The sequence below is a fragment of the Periplaneta americana genome, chromosome 9, assembly GCF_040183065.1.
Source record: "Periplaneta americana isolate PAMFEO1 chromosome 9, P.americana_PAMFEO1_priV1, whole genome shotgun sequence".
Taxonomy (NCBI): Eukaryota; Metazoa; Arthropoda; class Insecta; order Blattodea; family Blattidae; genus Periplaneta; species Periplaneta americana.
This window is the reverse complement of record NC_091125.1, coordinates 93,358,758-93,372,372: the sequence shown is the minus strand read 5'-3', so window position 1 is coordinate 93,372,372 and position 13,615 is coordinate 93,358,758. Positions and strand designations below refer to the sequence as shown.

At 34.6% G+C, this 13,615-nt stretch overlaps 1 protein-coding gene across 2 annotated transcripts in view; it reads left to right on the top strand.

The window, feature by feature from the left end:
- The window catches only part of LOC138706252 (U-scoloptoxin(16)-Er12a-like), a 44,007-nt gene extending 31,230 nt beyond the window's left edge, over positions 1-12,777 (top strand). For both annotated transcript variants that reach the window (XM_069835324.1, XM_069835325.1), the window contains 4 exons: positions 277-3,999; positions 5,533-5,616; positions 7,126-7,261; positions 12,501-12,777. The gene's annotated coding sequence lies outside the window, so the exon portion shown is untranslated. The remainder of the gene's footprint in view (positions 1-276; positions 4,000-5,532; positions 5,617-7,125; positions 7,262-12,500) is intronic.
- Positions 12,778-13,615: the final 838 nt, after the last annotated feature.

Sequence of the window (13,615 nt, the reverse complement as noted above, 5' to 3'; positions counted from 1 at the left end):
GCAAAAGTCCAAAAACTCCTACTATGTTGTCTGAAAGTTCTAAACCATATTTTTCGGTATAGCGTTAGTTGTGGATGTCGATCATTTACATGTTTGCCTGCATTCATAGCATTCTATTATCTTTTTATGATCATGTGTTATTATTAGCGTTGTAATAATAATAATAATAATAATAATAATTATTATTATTATTATTATCATTATTATTATGAACATATCATTACAACCGTTATTGTTATCATGAACTCTTCTACTAATGGTTGCAATATATTTTAGTTGCCCCTTAGTCTACGTACCAGAGGAAAGGAAGGACTGCTATGTGAAGCCCGGTAAACGTGGAGCTCCATATCCTGCTTGCTGCCCGAGAGTCTTCTGCAAGAACACCTAGGTCAGCGTTTCACAGAAACGGTTCAGCGAGTCCTAAATAGTTTTCAAATTTCATTTTATACTTAGAAGAAACTATAAAATGTATACAAAAATCATGCAAATATGAATCAATAAAACATGACACGTCATCAGTAATAAATTATAAATGCAAACTATTATTATTATTATTATTATTATTATTATTATTATTACTATTATTATTATTATTATTATTATTATTATTATTAAGCACCGTCGACTGGGGTTACTTTACACAAGGCGGTAACTTTACACATTTCAAGAATTTCTGCTTACACGATCCCCTTAATAAGGATACACAATTCAGACTACTACATACATGTGCTGTTGTCACATAGAATCAGTTCCATGGAGTTGCTACACATTGTCTCTAATGTGCTCCAATCTAAACCATTTTTTCTAGAAATGTGTAAAGTTGCCCCCTTGTGTAAAGTAACCCCGGTCGATGGCATCTAAAATGAAAAATAATATTTATCATTTTTCGCTTAATTTTCTGCGTATTGTCCACCGAAACAGACTACAGTAGAACACCGACTATCCGTCATCTTATTAACCGATTGCCGTACTGTATAACTTCTATGCAAAATGTCTTGCACAGGTGCCAAAAGAAAACTTTTTGTGCTACGAAAAAAGTGCACGGAACCGAGTGGTTTGGAAAAAGAAAGTGTGGTTCATTTAGCATAAGAATACGATGTTGGAGTTACAACTGTACGCGATTTATTAAAAAACAAGTATAAAGTAGGTAAATCTAGAACACGAGACCTCTACTATTCGTATCTTTCCACAGACAGCCATCATAAGAAGTTTCCTTGGCCCTTAAGAATCCATCGTTGACAACGAGACTTAAATTAATGAACTTCTGATGCACTACCTAGCGTGTTAAAACAAAAGATCATGGAGTAAATTAGGAAACTGTATTATACACTTAATTTATAATAGCTATTTGTGCAACAAGTTGCGAAATGATAGCTTTTTAAGCACGACGCGAAAGAGAGGTGAACAACACGGCGAGTGCTTAAAACGCTAATTTCGCATGTGTTTCATACATTTTGTAAAAGAATAAAATTGTTGATTCGTTCTCTCGCAATGGCGAACTTCTGATGTTGAAGACGAAATATTATTACATTCGTATGAAAACAGAGAGGTTTCACGGCCTTCGGATGTGTAGTAAGCTATGGTGATCGTTTTGCTAGTTGTTAGGAAGTTAAGTGGAGTATTTATAATTTAGCGTGGTTAGTAGTTATTTATGGTAGACCAACTTGTGAGGTAGGTGTATCTATATTGCTCGAGTGGAAAAATTTAAGCACGAGGCGTTAGTCGAGTGCTTAATTTACATGAGCGCAATAAAGATCACACTCACAACTACCATGTAATTTTATCCATGACCATAAAAAAATTCTGTTTTATAAAAATGTTGAAAATAAGTCCTCATATAATCAGATGTCATGGCATGGATTTTAGAATCAATACGCGTACTAGAGTCGACGGCAATTCGGAAGGCGGTAGTCTGCTAGCGTTTGCGTCGAGAGAGACAGATAGAGAGAGCAAGGCAGCGTACAACATTGCCACATGGTACTTCACGAGCACGTGCAATACAAATAGCGCAGCAGAGAATTTAAATTATCAAAAGACAATAATGATCTTAGCCGTTGATTACTGTAAGCATGACACCAAATAAAAACTCTTTCCTTCATTAACAATATTCTTTGCACGTTTCTCAATCCCACAACACATGCTTCTACAGTCGTTTCTTGCACGTTGGCAACGTTGCAGCCAGCATCAAGATGGCCGGCAGTGTTCTGCTCGTCAACGTTTTTAAAATAATTATACACATTAAACACTATTTTTCGCGCCTGCCTGTGCAATACTTGTCTTTTTCACAGTCTCTTCTTCCATTTATTTATCTCACGCACATAGTAAATGTTAGTTTTACTTATTGAATGTATTGAAACACTCACACGTGAACAAACGAACTCGGGAAGTACTTGTTACAGACTGATTCCGATTGGTTCTGCTGTACAAGCTTGTGACGTCACATACCAGAAATGCTACGGCGCTTATAGCAGCCGACCGCCTTCCGAACTGCTGTCTAGTCTAGATAGGTTATGAGGTAGGAGACCATGAATAGTGAAGAATGGTATCTAAGGCGTTGGCTAAATAACTATGCATTATAAGTTTACTTCCATTTTGTTCTGAGTCCTGAGACATTTGTTGTTTTAGTTTCAAAGTTCAACATAATTCTACACTTCAAAAAATGGTCACTGAAATGAGGAAAAATAGCAATAGCATTCAACCTGCAACAAATGGCGCAGTGGACAAATAAGAACCATCCTAAAGAATAAGTGTTGTCTCAGTTCTCTGTTAACACAAGGATCTTAGGATCTTATTAACAAATATCGATAATATTATGTACCTATATTTGATATAACTGACATGTTGCTGTAGGCTACTTAGCTAAGCAATGGATAGATATCAGAGGACACAATGACTGTTTATTTTTTCATTATGTTATGTATTGTCCTCTGCTGTGGAGTAATGATTATCATTTCCGTCTGTGAAATGAGCAAGCCAGGGTTCAAATCTCTGATGGGACAGGTTCTGTGCTTTCTCCTCAGCTAATTGAAGAAGAATTTTTGGGTAACTTACGCCGTTGGACTTCGGCATCATTTCGCCATCATTTATTGAAATGCCACTGTCGTCATTACCACAGCCTATGTCAAATTCATGGTACAGTGTGCTATATTTGTAAAAGAGCGCGACCGTTCGGTGACAAAATTCATTCACAGAACAGGACTGGTAAGCATCAGGCTGCACCGCAAACCTTCGAGCCCATCTTTCGTAAAGAGAAGTATGCATTTGCATGTTTACAATAAGAATATGTAACTATCTATGAATTAGCTTATTTTATAGTCCTATTGTGTCCCCCTCCCAAGGAAATCGTTCTATCCCCCCTATGCTCTATTTTACCATACAATACTGTTATATCGTGTAACTTGTAAATGACCATTTACCAAAACAAACTACAAAAAGAAATATCATTGACTGTTTATCAGTGATGTGTAATAATCCATCAACTTTAAATCAATCAATCGTACAAAACTGCAACATATTTTAGAAACAGCCATTAAAGTTTTCTCGGACTTTTGTACACAGATCTTCTCCCCTCCCCTCAAATATTTCAAAGAAGCCGGCGCATATGCTCGTAGCGTTTCTTCCTTTCTTCTTTATAATATTCTGTTCTCCCTGGAATTTCTTACTGGCAAATCGTGTCTATCAGAAATGTTGATGGACTCCAATGCAAATAATAAATGAATTTCAGTGAATTAGAAGTGAAGTAATTACATTTAGTATTATTACAGTCTGGACCAAACATACATCCGTTCACATATAACCACACCAATTTTTGTGTATTAAACAAACAGGAAACGAACTGCTACCACCACACACATATTTCAAGCAACACAGGAACTGGTTTTAGAAGAAAACCACAAAAAATGGTGGCATATATAGAACCCTCTGGGCAATGGATCAATATTTCACGACTGTGAACGGTTTTGAGACGTCATCTGTCTCGTCGAAGAACTGACTTTCGAGGTGCGTATTGTAAAGAACTCTGTAGTCTGCTGGTTTCAAAGATAGAAACTAAGTTATATTAAATTTCTTTGTCAATTACAAAGCCTTCCCTCTCGATCTTAATTGTAGTGTCCACATGAGTAATAAAATTAACCTTGTTCATTCAACTCTCAAATACTAAAATCCCAATATATCTGCGTATTATATTAGTATTATCAAATCCAATATTCATTTCACTAAACAAGTCATTACTTTTTATTTGATTTTATAACACATACATACATACACACACACATACATACATACATACATACATACACACATACATACATACATACATACATACACACACATACATACATACATACATACATACATACATACATACATAGATACATACATACATACATAACACGCGAGCGAGTACATATACATACACACACATCCATACGTATCTACGTACATCCATTCATTCATTTATTCATTTTTAATTCATTATGTTGGAGTGAATTTGTTTTTACGTGTGTGTATATAAAGTCAAAAGACTATTTGTAGTGAAAATTCTATAGGCTCTAACATGATATTCATAATTTCAATTAAGTAGACCAATAACTTATTTTTATTTGTTTGTTTCCCAACTAAGGAAGGCCTAAATATTATTGACTTGATTGTGATACAGGAGAATTGCAATATTCGTACGAAATGTTTTATTACCGTCTTTAATTTTATTTATTTGTGTATGTCATTCTATCTTTTATCTTCATTTTGTTTTGTTTATATTTTATTAATTTTAATACTGTATATGTGGTTAGCTATTTTTCAATATATTCTTTTTTAAGCTCTTTCTTCTTCTTCTTCTTCTTCTTTATATAAATTTTCTTGTAGGCCTACTGTCCTTTCCTTAAACCAAGTTCTTCATTTTCACACCTTTAATTACCTTATTATTTATTTATTTATTTATTTATTCATTATTTATTTATTCATTACTTATTTATTTATTCATTCATTATTTATTTATTTATTTTCATTTTGCGATATATTCTTATTTCCTTTTTCATTGTTTTCCTAAAATCATTACAAATATCTCTCTTATCTATTCTTCCGTCATTACTTTCTCTCATCCTGTTTTCTCCTTCTTTTCTAATATCTCTTTAATGTTTTCCATTTCTTTTAATTTCCTTGTATTGAACATTCTTCATTGTCTCTTTGCTTCGCTTTTCATTTTCCTTTTGTCGTTCTCCTTTGATTATTTATTTTTTTCCTCCTTTCTTTTTCTATCTCTCTTTAATCTCTGGTTCCTATCTAACTTACTCTTTTTCACTTTTTCCATTGATTAATCTTTCTCGTTCCTTCCTGTTTTCATTTTTTCATTCTCTTTTGTAAAATCTTTCTGTCTTTTCATCAATATTCCCCCATTTCTTTCCTCCTTTCCTTGTTTCTTCCTTCTTTATTTATTTGTTTGTTTTCTTCATTGTTCGTACTTCTTTTTTGTTTCCATCTTTATTCCATTCCTTTTATTTTTGTCCCCATCTCAATGTTTGTCTCTATTTTCAGAACATCCCGCAGTCATAATGAAGATATTTGTTGGTTTTCTCGTAGTTGCTATAATTCTGCTGCAGGCTGAATTAAATTCCGCTGGTAAATATCATCAATGCTACCGACTTGTTCTCTTTCTCGTTCTCATTTTGTATATCAGGCATTACATACTAAAATAGTAACAAAAGATTTACTATGAGGTGTAATGCTATTTAACTTATTACTTTTCTTTCTTAGTTTTAATGTCAGTTTATTTTTTTATTCTTGACGCATTCCGTTACATATATGTATTGACTATCTAATGTGTTTTATTCTTGTGTAATTTATATCTTTATGATTTTGGATTATTTAAATAATTGCTTTAGTTATTATATTATAATAATTAATAATATTTATTTGGCAGCTTTCATTCCAGACTTGTCACATTTACCATACATGTTGACTCCAGAGTGTTATATCATCGAATAACAGTACCAAATTTCATTAAGTTTCATTAATTAGTTCCTTAGATATTAATTTCCACGTATTTTAATGATAGGCATATTAAATTATGCGTAAATTCAAAACATCCCTGACGGCTTCAGAATTGTTTTTGCTTTTAAAAATCTTTTGTGAAGGACTTACATGATAAAGAAAACTGCGGATGCATTTGTAAATTTGAGAATTGGTTCGTGAGAAAGAAGTTTTCTTATAAATCATAATTTTTGTTTGATAATTTTCTTTAATTTTTAGAAATTAAAAGTTCACATCATCAAAAGTTTTCAGTGAAGAGCTGATTCCATGCACAGCTTTGTGTATTGCATTATGCTGAGTATTCTTACAAAGTTTCATGTAAATCAGAGCAACTGGAAGCCGCTAGGAACTTTATTAGTAACCAAAAACTTAGTTTTGAGAAAACGCAATTTTTAGTTGGTGTGGGATTTTTAAATTGTGGCCAGACCTTTAAAAGTAGTAGGCGGGGGCTAAATATAGGTCAGAATCTTAAGCAAATGTATAAGGTAATTATTAATGTTAAAAAAAAAAATATTATTTTATTTTTACCATTTTGGCCAAAAATTCAGTCCTAGTGTCCCTTAAGGATTGGCTACAAATGAACCTCACAAGGAATAGACATACTGTGTGATCACATTTTTTTCACTAACTTAAAAATTGTTCGCGATGGTGAAACGTGTATCCCGGTACAATTACACCAAAATTTCCTCTTGGAGGAATTTTGAGTAGGCCTATACTTTTTTACATAATCATCGTAAATGAATATTCTTTGTTTTAAATTTTATATAATTCTCACGATATTACATAATAAACCACGTACACAGCAGTATATGTGTCAAACTAGCACCACACTCACAAATTAACTGCTTCCGTAAGGAAATCGGTTATCAGTACGGTTCGGATAAAGTAGCTGTATCAGGATAGGCATCCTTAGTCCGTGCGTTTTGTTTACATACATTAACTAGAGTTGTACTATCCCATTCACTGATGTTTTAGCTAGGGGATGGGGAGCGCTGTTTCCAAAAGTTAATATTTGTAAACAAAATGCATGGACCAAGGATATAGCAGTTTAAATTATTGATTATATTTGACTGAAAATCTTGATTATTTTCTTTTCAGCAAGTACTCCCAAATGTAAGGATCCAAACAGCTCAAGAGAGTATGGGGTCGGCTCCGTGTGGTACAACAATAACCTGTGCGAAAAGTATTCCTGTGACAGGAGCAGATATGGCACCGGCCGTCTTACAAGGAATTAGTAAGGCTGCTACACTGAATAATTACACGGACACAAAATCAGATTAAGTTTTAGAAAACAACAGAAACATTACAAAAATTCAAATTTTAACAGGGCTTCTTTCCTTTTTAGTATGTGTCATAGATAGCCTACCTAGGAGTTACATTTTATCACTCACTTATTTACTACAATCAGCAATTTAGGGGAATGAAATATAAACAAATAATGGAACTTCTCCCTTTTTACAATAAAAGTTGGTGTAATTGGCCACAGTGGCGGCTCGTGAACTTGTGGATTGGGGAGCTGCAGTAGATTTTGGTACATACAAATTTCACTTCTTGATATCATTACTAATAAATATAGGACAAAAATAAATGCACTACATATCGAAAAATCAAAACTTCATGACTTAGTTGGGAGATGTCTGTGGCATCATTTGCCATAATCGCTAAAAAAAAACTAATATAATCGATTTCAGTCTGAATTTCAAATCGGCAGACACTCAACATGCAATCTACCAGTTCATCCTGAATTGTTTTAGAATGTTCCAGTGGTATGTTCCAAATTATTTTTGAGAGACTCGTTTAGATTACTCACGAAATACACCAGAGTTCTTCGAATCGTTTTTTCATCATGTCCCCTAAGGGGAAGTTCATATTGGCCACAAAATTTGATACAATCAATATTTTTAAAAATAATTTCACGATTTTTTTCATTTCTTGATTACGCTTGAGAATGTTTGTTCTGTTCATTTCACTTAGTTGCGCAGCAATATTAGTTTTTCCTAACATAGCCAATGAAACAACATTTTTCAGGTGAGATTGCGAAGATTCGTGCTTTTTAATTTTTAGGGGAAAATGTCCTAAATCTGTCACACCATTCCTAGTCTATGCAGTATCACCAGCGAAGAGGAGGCAAGGAAAACAAAATACAGATTTTTTTTCGTTCACATTCACGTAACCACAAATGCTTAGCGTAAATTTCATTGTTATACTTCCTTACATATATGCACTATTTCGGCTGGATGAAGCTTGAGTAAGATTTAAGTTGGGTAACGGACGACCCTGTAATTTCACTTCATTACATCAATCTTCTCCGCGAGGGAAAGTTGAGAAAAATAAAATTAATATTCTGTAATTCACACACACTCATGCTTGCACATTTGCACTGGTTAAGTTACGGTACTAAGACGTCACACCAAAGCAACACTCAGATATAATGATGGTCAACAATGTTCTAAAACTGGAAAAGAAGTCTCTTTCGTATTTTATGTGCTATATCAAAAGGATTCTACTCGTGCAATCATTTTGAGTTAAGGCAAATATTAGGTTCTACTGGAGGTTGGATATATACGTAATAATAAGGCAAAAGAGAATATTAATTTCGTTATATTAACTCGATAAGATTCTACAACAATAAGTACGTGAAGAGAAAATAAAAATGTTGTCATTAAGTTTCAAGGGAATAGAGAATCCATTTGACGTAGTATTACAATAGCGATGTGGGAGTGGAGGAAAGACCTTTCCTTATGGCCTGGCTCTGCAAGCCACTGCAGCAAAATATGGGTTTTAAACAGCGGCAGTTTCCCTCTGCTTCCCTTCACTTCTCTACCCCCTGACCATGCAAGACACACTCTCTATGAGCTGCCCACTCTGCAGATCCCAGGACGACTTTGAATGCAGTGTCAATTCCAATACAGTCGACGCGCAAAAAGATTATGCATAAGATAATAGTACATGTTCCCGGCCAGATGAAATATAAAGCAATTTACCAATAAAAGCTGTAACAATTCTTCTACAAATTAAAACAAATATTATTATTATTATTATTTTCCTGTCAAAGCAGGGAGTGCTGCAGCTCCGCAGCTCTTATGGACGAGCCGCCCCTGATTGGCCACATTTTGTACTGAACACACACATATTGTGCGAATATCATAAACTACAACATAAGACATAACACACACACACATACAGGGAGAGAGCGAGAGTGAGTAAACCGTAAGTAATGTCATTAATTTAAGAGGGATACCTTTAGAAATATTTCAAACAAAAATAGTATCAAATTTCTACACATTTAAAGGACAAAACTAAAATTCTTTCAATCATATATTATCATAATACACTGCTCTCATAAATTGACTGTACAGTTAGGGAATTAAATCCATAGCTTTTCCAGAAGACACTATGAAATATTTCATATGAAACAATTTTTATCTCGAAAAGTAAGTAAAAACGAGCAAAATGTTATTAAACTTTTTTGTTTGAAATATCTCAAAGAATAACCCCCTAAAATTAATGACACTTCTTTCGGTTCACCATGTTTATAGCTTCTGGAGCTACCTCCTTTTTGCAACGAAACGAGTGGGAGCTCATCTCCAATTCCACTGTAACTTACTACCAAATGCTCGGAATCAAACCGTTCTTGCACTCAAAGATCGGACATTTTTTTAGCGTATGAAACAAGCAAAACATGAATTTGACCAAAAAGGAGATGGCTCCAAAAAGTGGAACCACCCCCTTTTTGCAGGGAGCCCTTCAATTGTGGCAGTGGTTGTATAATTAGTACATTTTATGTGGAATACTGGTCAAGTAGCGATGTACCCTGTTGTGCATTTCGTCTATTCTTGGCTCGCTAACACTTCATGATATTCCGTGCCTTCCACTATTTTGAACTATCTTTTCTTAATATTAAGATTAATTAATATAGTTTCATGATTCCAGAAGGGCTCTATAGCATACAGGGCGACCAATATTTATATCAAATTTTTCATCCATTTATTACACATAAATGATATTACGTGATCGGATCAAATTAGAATGAAACAATAATACACTCCTTAGGATTACTTAAAATTCAACAGAAGCACCAGCATTTGATGCACATTTTTTCAGATGTGGCTGAAAGTTCTGTACTGCCCTCATAAATATTAATGGTTTTGTAATCCAACTTCGCATTTCTTCCCTTCACCATTCTCCACTATCACTGCACCATAATTGGGGACTCCAATACCTCCATTCGAGCAGATAGCCATTCGGGTACGATCATACACAGACAGTCTTGTCGTCATGGTTACTGCTTCAAGATTTATTTATTTATTTATTTATTTATTTATTTATTTATTTATTTATTTATTTATTTATTTATTTATTTATTTATTTATTTATTCATTCATTCATTCACTCATTCACGCATTCACTCACTGACTCACTTATTCACTTATTTATTTATTTATTTATTTATTTATTTATTTATTTATTTATTTATTTATTTATTTATTCATTCATTCATTCATTCATTCATTCATACATTCATTTGTTCGTTCGTTCGTTTGTTTGTTTGTTCGTTCGTTTGTTCGTTTATTCATCTATCTATCTATCTATCTATCTATCTATCTATCTATCTATCTATCTATCTATCTATCTATCTATCTATCTATCTATCTATCTATCTATCTTATTTATTTGCACAAAACATTTTCCAGTAAATTTTCTGATTAAATGCACATGTTTCGGGCCGCACTGAGAATAAAATTAAATTAAAGCTTAATTTGTGCTTCAAATGGTATGGAACAGAGTACAAGAAAGTATCACCTATGAGACAACTAGGCTAGGAGATAATGTAGTTGGATGGCCAGTTCTTTTTCCCCTCTATTGCTTACATTGCCGACTAGCTACATATTACACTAGTCAGATTTGAGACGCATACAAACAATTTGTTCTTCCTCTGACACATGCCGTCAAGTGTGATGTACTGCCTGATAATAGATGTGCATATCAGCTAGAACCTCAATCAGAAAATAAAAGTTGTTTATTGTAGTTTATTTTGGAGTAGGCAATATTGAGATTCGTCTCGAGTTACAAATGGAAGTTATTGAACTTAAACATAACATGCACATCAGGACTAAGTATTGGTTTTAGAGGAATGGATTTATTCAGAAAGTTGCGGAAAGATAAATACCCACATACGCATACTTTTGATGTTAGGAAAAATTCTTGTCACACATGTACATCACGAGATCTTCTGTAAGATCAAACATAAGCAACACAAACTTGAATTCGGCTATGTCACTTATGACATCAAATTTCATCCCAAGAATCGCCTTAATAATTTAGAGCAAATGTTAATTTGCTTTCGTAATACTAATACTGTGTACATTATCACAATTAACAAGTTAATTTCATAAAAGCAACTGAGTAATAATTTATTTAATGCAGAAATTGTTGTCGAGAAGTCTTACTGTGTGCGCGCCAGCTCTTAAAGCGTGAGGTATGAGGAAGTGGGGAAAGGGGGCATATGACTCAGCCAGGCCAGCTAAGGAGTGTGCATGAATGTTCCCTCCGTAGTACAAACATTAACTTTCTCGCTTATCGGTTTCACGCCGCGCCGCATTCCTGCCGCGTTATATATATTTAGTCTAGTATAGTACAGTCTTACGTCATCACCCGCTTATCGCTTCCACGCTGCATTCCTGCCACAGTTTAAGAGCTGGCGCGCAGACAGTACGTTCTCTTTATTGTATATTGAATGACAGCAGCTAAGAAATATAATTAATTTATCTACCTGCTCTGAAGTGGTCCACTGCGCGCGCTGTCACTTTTCGAAATAGATCAACTGTTCGCGTTGGTCAATTTTTGAGTCAAGTCAACTGCGCGCGGAGGAAAACACAAGTTAAGTTGGCACTACAGCATTTTCCTTCGCGTTTTCAGAGACTTAGGACTCTCTGTGACTGCTAAGCTACACCAGTCATAGGTATGGTTAAAAATGCTTTTTCATAGTCTCATATCCATAATGGGGCACTCATCAAGGTATTTAAAAAGACACGGAAACTATTTTCATTCCTTATGATAATAATAAGAAACGATTTTTAAAAAATTATGACCCACCACTGCTTGCAGTCTGATGCTCTCTTTCTTTCCATCAAACCTGTTTTCAAGCTTCCCACTCTCTGTGTGCCCTCCCTACTTCCCCTACCATGCCCGTGTCTGCCCTAATCCATGCTCTAAAAGAAGGTCATCCACGTTAGCGAGTGAATTGTAGAACACAACTTGTGTAGTTTAATTGCGCTGTTACGATACTAATTCTGGCTGCCGCAACCGCAGTCCTCGCCGAGGACCCGCGCGCCGGTACATCGGTAAACCAAACCGGTAACAACTCTGTATCTTGCTATCTTATTGTATACATAAATTATATAATTGTGATATATAGTACAGTAAGTAATTAAAATGGCTTAAAATTCTCAAATGAACTATACTATTTACAGCTGTGCCACTTTGAGCGCTATACCTCCTTGCTACCTGAAGAGAAACCCTGGAGCTTATCCCAGCTGCTGCCCAATAAGAATCTGTCCTGCCGCCTAGTGGATCAATGGCGTTTCTCCAGGATCTTGCCATTACGATGGACCCGTCTTCCTAGATTATGTTATAGAACTATTCTCACACTTTCAAATGTCTGCATTGGAAGTTGTGCATTTACAGGATATTTAACTTTTTTGGATTCATTTTTTGATAATGCCAGTTAAAATAAAAATTATTATGTGATCTTTTGTTTCATTTGTGCTAAAAAATTTCCCGTCTTCGAAATTTCCTTTGATTGTTTTTCTTCGTAATGTAAATATATTCCTTATTATTTATTTATTTATTTATTTATTTATGTGTCTGTCTGTATGTCTATTTATTTATTTATTTATTTATTTATCTATTGATTTATTCATTCATGCGTTAAAACACGCTTCAACATCTATAGTCACATCGCTTGTGTAGGATCTTTGGGTATATCAATATCCTGTTGAGTTTTTTTCTATTGTCGTGTATTATAGCTGCTTGTGTTCATGCAATCGATTTAGAGTTTGAATGTTATGTTATGTTTTATTTAACGACGCTCGCAACTGCAGAGGTTATATCAGCGTCGCCGGATGTGCCGGAATTTTGTCCCGCAGGAGTTCTTTTACATGCCAGTAAATCTACTGACATGAGCCTGTCACATTTAAGCGCACTTAAATGCCATCGACCTAGCCCGGGATCGAACCCGCAACCTTGGGCATAGAAGGCCAGCGCTATACCAACTTGCCAACCAGGGCGACTTTTAGAGTTTGTTGTAATGTTTATGATAATGGTGATTAAGACGGTGGTGAATCATGTTACCGGGCGTATGTAAATTTCCAATCCAGGATTTGCATTTGTGACAGAGGAACCATGAAAACCTCCGTCACAGCCACGGGGCTTGAACCCGGGACCTTCCGAATGCAAGTCTCAAATGTTACAGTCTGAGCCAACTCGATCGCTAGTGAATCTTATCATTAGCCATAATAACAGGAATTTGTACATAATAAATACATTCTTCAATAAAAAAATAATTACAAATGTTTAGTAAAAGGCA